Here is a 10,586-nt window from a genome sequence, read left to right as displayed (position 1 = left end):
GGGTGGTAATGACAGACACAGACTGTCACCAGGGTGGTAATGACAGACACAGACTGTCACCAGGGTGGTAATGACAGACACAAACTGTCACAAGGGTGGTAATGACAGACATACTGTCACCAGGGTGGTAATGACAGACACAGACTGTCACCAGGGTGGTAATGACAGACACAAACTGACACCAGGGTGGTAATGACAGACACAGACTGTCACCAGGGTGGTAATGACAGACACAGACTGTCACCAGGGTGGTAATGACAGACACAGACTGTCACCAGGGTGGTAATGACAGACAGACTGTCACCAGGGTGGTAATGACAGACACAGACTGTCACCAGGGTGGTAATGACAGACACAGACTGTCACCAGGTAATGACAGACACAGACTGTCACCAGGGTGGTAATGACAGACACACACTGTCACCAGGGTGGTAATGACAGACACAGACTGTCACCAGGTAATGACAGACACAGACTGTCACCAGGGTGGTAATGACAGACACACACTGTCACCAGGGTGGTAATGACAGACACACACTGTCACCAGGGTGGTAATGACAGACACACACTGTCACCAGGGTGGTAATGACAGACACAGACTGTCACCAGGTAATGACAGACAAAGCTTCATGCCCCATCGTCTACTGCCATGAATCCACAATACATTAGTATGGGCATATATTTAAATATGTAAACAAATCAATTCTGACTGACTAATAACTTTAGTGTGTTAACCGCAAATGAATAATATATGGATTTGTGTATTGATATTATAGTTAGAAACACCTACCAAAGCACATATGCACATAGATGTGCCTAGCAAGAGCACACCATAATAGAGAGGAGAAGAGCACTTAAGCAACACTGCCTCCAACACACGTCTTGTAACACTCATCACCATGTTGTTGTTTTAGATTCAGAAACAAATTGTTTTAGATTCGTGCTCACCATAGCACGGGCTATGGTGAGCCCACCTCCTCCTGAACAAAATAATGCTCTTCAAATAGTTTATGTCCGGAATGTGTTACACAATTATTTGGCAACTGAAGAATACGACAGTAAGAACTTCCTTGATAGTTGTGCAGGATAAACAGTCATGTTTACTGACCAGTTGCACAATATAGAACCCAGTGCAAAACACACACACACACACACACACACACACACACACACACACACACACACACACACACACACACACACACACACACACACACACACACACACACACACACACACATGGACATATGTTCTCGCTGGACACGTAATCCTGTGGCCCGCGTTCGATTCCCGGCGCCGGCGAAAAAAAACAAAATGGGCAGAGACTGTTTTACCCTGATGCCCCTGTTACCTAGCAGTAAATAGTTACCTGGGAGTTAGACAGCTGCTACGGGCTGCTTCCTGTGTGTGTGTGTGTATGTGTGTGTGTGTGTGTGTGTGTGTGTGTGTGTGTGTGTGTGTGTGTACTCACCTAATTGTGCTTGCGGGGGTTGAGCTCTGGCTCTTTGGTCCCGCCTCTCAACCGTCAATCAACTGGTGTACAGATTCCTGAGCCTATTGGGCTCTATCATATCTACATTTGAAACTGTGAATGGAGTCAGCCTCCACCACATCACTTCCTAATGCATTCCATTTGCTACTACTCTGACACTGAAAAAGTTCTTTCTAACGTCTCTGTGGCTCATTTGGGTACTCAGCTTCCACCTGTGTCCCCTTGTTCGCGTCCCACCAGTGTTGAAAAGTTCGTCCTTGTTTACCCGGTCGATTCCCCTGAGGATTTTGTAGGTTGTGATCATGTCCCCCCTTACTCTTCTGTCTTCCAGTGTCGTGAGGTGCATTTCCCGCAGCCTTTCCTCATAACTCATGCCTCTTAGTTCTGGGACTAGTCTAGTAGCATACCTTTGGACTTTTTCCAGCTTCGTCTTGTGTTTGACAAGGTACGGGCTCCATGCTGGGGCCGCATACTCCAGGATTGGTCTTACATATGTGGTGTACAAGATTCTGAATGATTCCTTACACAGGTTCCTGAACGCCGTTCTGATGTTAGCCAGCCTCGCATATGCCGCAGACGTTATTCTCTTTATGTGGGCTTCAGGAGACAGGTTTGGTGTGATATCAACTCCTAGATCTTTCTCTCTGTCTGTTTCATTAAGTACTTCATCTCCTATTCTGTATCCTGTGCCTGGCCTCCTGTTTCCACTGCCTAGTTTCATTACTTTGCATTTAGTGTGTGTGTGTGTGTGTGTGTGTGTGTGTGTGTGTGTGTGTGTGTGTGTGTGTGTGTGAAAAAAATAGTAGTAACAGTTGATTGATTGACAGTTGAGAGGCGGGCCAAAAGAGCAGAGATCAACCCCCGCAAGCACAACTAGGTGAATACACGCACACACACACTCACACACACACACAAAGCGCTATATGATAAAGAGTGCTGGGAAGACGGGACACCACGAGCGTAGCTCTCATCCTGTAACTACACTTAGGTAATTACACACACACGCTAATGACAAGCATGATTAACACGTTCGTTATGCAAAATGACTTGCTGGGAGCTGCCATGTTGACAACCTCCTCCACAGCGGGGTTTGCCACAAAACAGTTGAACTTGTCACAAGACAGCTTGGCTTGCCACATGACAGTTGGGCTTGTCACAGGACAGCTGGTCTTACTACAAGACAGCTGGTCTTGCCACATGACAGTTGGGCTTGTCACAGGACAGCTGGTCTTACTACAAGACAGCTGGTCTTGCCACATGACAGTTGGGCTTGTCACAGGACAGCTGGTCTTACTACAAGACAGCTGGTCTTGCCACATGACAGCTGGTCTTGCCACATGACAGTTGGGCTTGGCACATGACAGCTGGTCTTGCCACATGACAGCTGGTCTTGCCACAGGACAGCTGGGTTTGCCACAGGACAAGAAGTGACCTTGCGAAGCGCATCAGTAGCTGTCAAACCCAATAAAAAGTTTAAAAATGAACTTTAGAGAGTTAATTTTTCAACTTCCTGCTTCAGTGAAGAAAAAACATAAGAAATATAGAGAAGATTCGTGCCAGAATCATAAATCTAAAACTTTCTGACGTTTTCAACACTATATATATATACACACTATGTGGTGTGTTTGAGAGTATGTGTACATATTTGCACACAGGAAATGTTGGGGTGGGGTTTGTGTTGCTCCCTTGGTGTTGTGGTGGTGGTGGGGGGTACTCTCTTCTTCCTGCCTAGCCTGGGCGGGTTTTTATTCCTCTAGACACTAGCGAATGTACAATATTTCACTTCCCCTCCCTACATAAACTTTATTGACTATGTTCCTCACTCCGTTGCTCCTTGTTCGTCCTAAACAATCTAAAATATTCAATCGTCAAATAGTGTTTCAGTTTTACAACAGCGTTTAAATATCTGTGTACTCTTGCATATTACCGAGCAGAGTGAGCTTCGAAATTGACCTGAAACTCTCAAGACTGTCCTGCAACTTTTCAAACTGCAATGAAACTCACAATATTGTTTTAAAACTCTTTACTCAGATACCTCCAAAGAGTTTCAGAACAACTCTTTGGGGAGCTTTTCCTTAAGCTCCCCAAACTGCCCAGAAGTTCATTAGGCTGCCCTAACACTCCCTAGACTGACTTGAATATCTCCAAACACGCCGCCAACTCCTCACTGTCTTCAACTAGCCGGTGATACATGAAAATTTTGTTCCGAATAGCTGACTCTAAAACAACATGTTTTGAACATCTTCATGTCATTATAACACCCCACTCTCACTCTGCACGCTGCCCAGCCTAAACAAAAAACTCAAACCGTTAAGCTATAATCCCTAAACAAGACAACTAAGATAGGCTTGTTAGTGGCCTTGTAAGTATGTGCTGATATTAATCACCATAATCTTACACAACACCTGTTACGCCAGCCACAATTGTACACCTCTATATCTGTACAGGTGTACAAAAAGGGAAGGGAACACAGAGCACAGAAAAATTTGCCGATACCTATGAGTGTTCACTCCTCCTACCACCCCTTTTTTGTGCACTTTATTATACAAGTTATACAGTTACATATCTGATTGTTTACAAAAAGTGAACAGTAAGAGTAAATTAAGGGAAATTTGTTTCCTAGAGGCTACTTCATGAGAGAAAACAATATAGTGGACACAGCAAACCTCCAATTTGATGTTAACCAGTTATTCAATATTATTTATTTGAGGGACTGGTTCCAAATCTGCACAGAGAAATAGCACTACAGGAGGCGTGGCAGGAAGTGAAAAATGGTCCCATTGAAAAGCAGAGGTGCAATAGGTATGCTGAGAGAGAACTCTATCAACGTCAAGGACTCAAGACGTTTCAACACTCTCCCTCATCACATAAGAAGCATAAGTGACCGACATCTCACGGTGTTCAAGAGAGAACTTGATAAACACCTCTAAAGGATACCTGATCAACCAGGTTGGGATTCATACTTCAGGCTGTGAGCAGCTGCGTCCAAAGGCCTGGTTGATCAGACCACCAACCAGAGACCGGGCCGCAGGTTCGCTGATCCTCAGAACCAACATGTAGTCGCTACTGGGATATCGTCTTGTGAAGGCCAAAGAAAGACTAAAATAAATGAGTTATCAGCCAGTCGGCGTTATCAGACAACCATGGCGCTATAAGACGTCTTCAGCCAGTACCAGAGTGAAAAATATAATCTTACGACAGGTTACTCTTCCATCTTCCTAGTCACGTGTCACGACCCACTGGCAGTATGTCCTATGAGAGCCAGAGTGGGCCGTGCTCAACTACAGTACTCGTACTGCGGGCCGCTCCAAGCAACAGCCTGGTGGACCAAATTCTCACAAGTCAAGCCTGGCCTCGGGCCGGGCTTGGGGAGTAGAAGAACTCCCAGAACCCCATCAATCAGGTATCAAGCCTCGTCTACTCACATCCTCGTTCACGGGGCGGTGAGAGGTCATACCCGGATATACGCTGACGGTTATACCTGCTTCTCAATGAAGCAGACCCACTACCGCTTCCTGCAGGGGTAACGGAGACGCTTCCTCGCCCTCCAAACCCTTATTATTATATGTCAAGGTGTGAGTTCATCAACTGGGGGTCAGCATATTGATCCAGGCAGGGCTATGCAATAGAGCACGTTCCCTCGTTATCTCTACTCTTCCTACAAGCTTGTACACAGAATGTGATCTAGGAAATTGTTCGAGGAGTTGGTGAGCTGGAGTGTTTAGGCTATGTAGATACGGGTCGGTGGCGGAGGATGGTAGGGCAGGGTGTGGTGTCCTAATAAGGGAATACACTGAGTATGGAATTGTGGACAGGAAAACTGAACTTCGACTTAGTAATTATAAGTCTTGTGTCGATGATCGATCATCCACACAAGCTGATCTGCAGGCCATTCTTGCTGGTTTGGAGAAAGTACGTTAATACGAAAAAGATGTTTTCGTATTTGTCGATTGCCGATGAGCACTTGATTCCTTAAACAGTCGAAATGCAATCTTCATGTCCATAGTTGATGATTGCTGAATAGTAGTTGAAGGTAATCTGATCACTCTTATATACACTTATACATCATCCGGTGCCATAGACTAGGAATTTCTAGAGTAGGTGATTTCTAATAAATCTGAGTAAATTAATAACCAGTCGAATTTAATTCATGATGTCATTTCAGTGGCATATATGGCCCTATATATTATATGCCTCGAGGCCTGTGTTCTTTGGCTTGATACCAGAGAACCTCCAACTATAAGACATAAAGTGATAAATATATCCACAGTCATTAGTAAAGTAATTAACCACCAGTTCCCTAAGTAGTTATCATCAGATGTCCCCAGGGAGTTACTTCTCAGCTCAGGTTCACACACCCACCTGATCGACGGCTCCAGCTCACAAAGTCATTACCATAAAGGACTCTCACTAATTCAGTAACGTTATAATATTTCGTACTCAGTCCCGAAGTGCAGTTACAAAAAATAAATGTTACAAGATGAGTATTTGGGCACACATAAACTACCACTCATAATAATAATAATAATAATTATTATTATTATTATTATTTTATTTACAAGACGATATAATGGGTTTATGAGATTACATAAGATTGGTAATTTTACATTTACAAAGCCACTAACATGGATAGCGTTTCGGGCAAGAGTCGGCCATAAGATGAGTATGGGGTGCACAATAAACTACCGCTCCCAGGATGAGTATGGGGTGCACAATAATGTTTCTGAATACAAACAATGGGAACTATGTAAGCGACCTGACTCGTGCACTGCACAACCCATCCTCCTGTTTAAATAGTAGTTTTTGTAACTGTGTGCACCATAGTACAAAGATTGACGTTCTAAGCAATTAGATAGTAGAACTTTGTACTATTCACCTTATAGAGTCGGAAAAAAATTAAGCTAAAAAACATACGTAAATATTTGTAGACCTAGTATAGCACACATATGTACTATATTAGACGTCAGATATCGAGGAAGATTAGGACTAGGAAGGTTAGGTTAGTTTAGTTTGTTTTTGCAACATAATGGAATGGAATAAGTGGAAAATAGTCATACGGTTTGTCTAACTCAATAGTGCCGATTTCTACTTTTCAATTTCGTTGTACGTCGGCATATATATACACTATGATCCTCAGGTATGGAATGTAATAAAACCATACCTCTGGAACCTGACACTGAACGGTTACTCCCACAAAATGCAACAACTTGTATATCTTCTCATATAGCCTAGCATTTTATATCATTATAGAGATGTGGCAAATTGTTCCTGTTTATAATCCTATACTTTGTTCCTACACTGACTGGACTCCATATATGCTAAATGTTTCTTATCCATGTACTTAATCCAGTTTAATAGGCCTCCATTTGTTTTGTATTAACAAGCTTAGGTATACACAGCAGTGTGCTGCCACCTCTATTCTATATGAAAGGTTACACAGTGTAGATAAAAAACTAGCTTTAAGTTCATCTAATAGCCCATCTCACAGGATGGTTAGTCATACATGAAATCAGGGAAGAAATTACCTGCCCCAATACAAAAAAAAATAAATTAAATTTGACTAAATAATAACTTCATGATTTTCAGCTATGCACTGAATCATGAAAAATATTATATTATAATTATTTGTTATCAGTTTTTATAAGACTCCTGTCAAATAATGTCTTTGTCATGATGCAAATCTTTTATGAATCAGTGTTTTTCAAGACGAGTATGAATGGCATTTGCAGGTATGGGAAAGAGGAACGGGAAGGCTGGACGGGTTGTTAATAAGAGAAAAAGCCTACTGGAGGGAGATGGTGATTTAAGGTTTTCAGGGAAAATGAGGTGCGGGAACTACGGAGGACAGTGAGAACATATTCCGGGGGGGGGGGGGCTAGGAGGGCAGGACTATGTAAGATAGTGAGAGCAGGAGGAGGGGAGGTAGACCACGTGACTCATAGGGAGTGTAGAGAGGGAGGAAAGTCAGGGAAGACAATGACAGGGGAACTTTAAGGCCAGCAAAGCTTGGTCCGTCACACACTTAACCTCACCCTTTAGAGCAGAGTTAACATTCCTAGAGGTCGCCTCGGGCTGGACCAGTTTTTGTGGCCGCTTCTACCGGTGTCCGGATCAAGTGAGGACGACGGGCGCCGGCAGGACAGGAAGAGTAAGAATACGACACAAACAGAGGAAGGAGGAGAGAGAGAGAGAGAGATAGGAAGAGTGCGAACAGCAAAGAACAGATTCACGAGTGACTAACACACTGAAATGTGTGGAACAAAACACGACGTGATTATGGCAAGTAACAACATCAGCAGACTGAGAAAGTACCTACGGGCTCACCATAGCTCGTGCTACTTGGAACTGCTTGTTCCAAGTAGCGAATCTTTAACAACATCAGCAGACTGGTAGATGTTGTCACACCGAATTAAACTATAAGCTTTAATTAACTTTTGCAGTTTAATTCAAATTCTTGATCAAAATTACATATTTGTACTTGACTTACAAAAATTACATAATAGTACAATATACACGTAATATACTGAACTACACTGAATACATACCATGAACCAAGGTGATAGCCGTGCTCTGCTGGTACTCTCGCTTTCCAGCAGACATCAAGCTAGCAACCCGTTCTCGCACTTTCTTATAGTCAATATTGACTTATTAAGTACGTGCATATGTGACATACTAAACATAATAGTTTATCTCGTAAAGCTTCATAGAAAACACCGACCTTACCTAACCTTCTTAGTATGTTAAGATAAGCATCTTATTGCTTCATAATTACAGTTATTACTTAACCTATACTCTATAATAAGTTAAGTAATAGTTGTAATTACGAAGCAATAAGATGCTTATCTTAACATACTAAGAAGGTTAGGTAAGGTCGGTGTTTTCTATGAAGCTTTTCAAGGTAAACTAGTAAGTTTAGTATGTCACATATGCACGTATTTAATATTTAACAAGAATACAATAGTGGGCTACATATGGTTGTTACAAAAATGATGGACATTTTTTAAGTATGATAAGAAATTTACAAGAAAGATAAAGTGGTAATACATGTAAGACACTGCACACAGAGATCACAATAGCGTGATGCATCAAATGAACAAATCCACAAGGGCTGTGACGAGGATTCGAACCTGCGTCCGGGAGCATCCCAGACACTGCCTTAATCGACTGAGCTACGACAGGGTAAAAGGGTTGAAACCGAAGTTCTACTGAACTTCTAAGTTCTAGCTTCTGAAGTTCTACTTACGTGATCCAGTAAGTTCAGTAGAACTTCGGTTTCAACCCTTTTACCCTGTCGTAGCTCAGTCGATTAAGCCAGTGTCTGGGATGCTCCCGGACGCAGGTTCGAATCCTCATCACGGCCCTTGTGGATTTGTTCATGTAAGACACTGTATAATGTGTATCACATCCTTACCTCTAGAATAATAAATATCTACAAGAGAAAATGTTTATGTATCCAAGTTTGAAACTAACTGATGAAAGGTCTACTCCGTATGTTCAAATGATATAATAAGTATATCACACACACATATATAACTATTTTATCTTAGATGTGTAATAAAAATGTACACTGGCGAGGCCAGCAAGTACTACATGGTCTTGGATACATTAGATCATCACGATAAACAGTGACCATGAAGTTATCTATAACGATAAGCGTTATATAACAGGCACTCATATATATATATATATATATATATATATATATATATATATATATATATATATATATATATATATATATATATATACATATATATATATATATATATATATATATATATATATATATATATATATATATACATATATATACACACACACACACACAGTATAAACAATGATCCAAGTACAGTATGCGGAAAAAACTTTTTTCCGCATATGGGGCAGAGGAGCGGAGGTGACGTAGATGTGCATGGTTGTGAGGAAGGTGGTGGGTGGGTGTGGGTGGGTGGGTGTGGGTGGGTGGGTGGGTGTGGGTGGGTGTGTGTGTGTGTGTGTGTGTGTGTGTGTGTGTGTGTGTGTGTGTGTGTGTGTGTGTGTGTGTGTGTGTGTGTGTGTGTGTGTGTGTGTGTGTGTGTGTGTGTGTGTGTGTGTGTGTGTGTGTGTGGGGGGGGGGGGGCAGATGGTCCATTGTTTTTGGATGGGGGGGGGGATGATGTAGGTGCTGTAGTGTTTGTATTGGGTGCACTTATACACATCTCTTGACATTCAATCAAGTCCTATCTCTACTTGAAGTTGTGGATGACTGTAGCTTCCAAAACCTATTCTTGCGATTCCAAGACAATTGCGATTCCATTTTTCAAGTGTCAAATTCTTATCGATTTCCGTTTAAAATTTTTTCCTTAAATCACTTTTTCTGTTCCGTTTAGTATCTTATATGTCATGATCGTGTCTCCTATGTTCATTCTCTTCTAGATGTTTGGCTGAATTCCCTTAACCCTGTCATCACAGTTTATATATCCACTTAATTTGGGTACAAACCAGACATGACGGGGATGTTCTCATCGAAACTTAAAATATTGAATAACTTGGAGGATATCGATCAGGATTTTGATCCAGAGCACTTCATCAAAATGTCAAATGTAACACACAAGGAGCAACGGTTTCAAGCTCAACAAGCCACAACGCAGGACAGAAAACATGAGATTCTTTTTCACCCATAGGGTTAACCATTGCTCCTCGTATTATGTGTGCTATTTAAAGAAGTGGTCTGGATCAATATCCTTCAAATTGTTCAGTATTTATTTATTTACCTATTTATTTATGTATTTATTTATATACAAGAAGGTACATTGGGTTTGTGAGAGTACATAACATTGGTGTTCTTACAACCTTGTAAAGCCACTATCACACAGCATTTTGGGCAGGTCCTTTATCTAACAGATAAAGTAAGATTATTAATAGGTACATTATAGCAAAATTTGAAGATTATTAATAGTTACATTGTAGCAAAATTTAAGTTCAACATAATAACAATATAAATTGATGGCCATGATTACACTGGTGAAGTTGCATGTATTAAGAACTAATATTATCATAGTGGGTAGCACAAGATACAGTGAGTTTGAAGCACAAAATAAGAAAATATGATGAA

General features: G+C 41.5%; 1 protein-coding gene across 1 annotated transcript in view; it reads left to right on the top strand.

Moving 5' to 3' along the window:
- LOC138349497 (uncharacterized) overlaps nt 1–10,586 on the top strand; it is a 691,637-nt gene that overhangs the window by 516,885 nt on the left and 164,166 nt on the right. The window lies entirely within an intron of this gene.

The sequence above is a fragment of the Procambarus clarkii genome, chromosome 25 (assembly GCF_040958095.1).
Source record: "Procambarus clarkii isolate CNS0578487 chromosome 25, FALCON_Pclarkii_2.0, whole genome shotgun sequence".
Lineage (NCBI taxonomy): Eukaryota > Metazoa > Arthropoda > Malacostraca > Decapoda > Cambaridae > Procambarus > Procambarus clarkii.
Note: the sequence above shows the minus strand (reverse complement) of the source record. Positions and strands in the feature narration are given on the sequence as shown.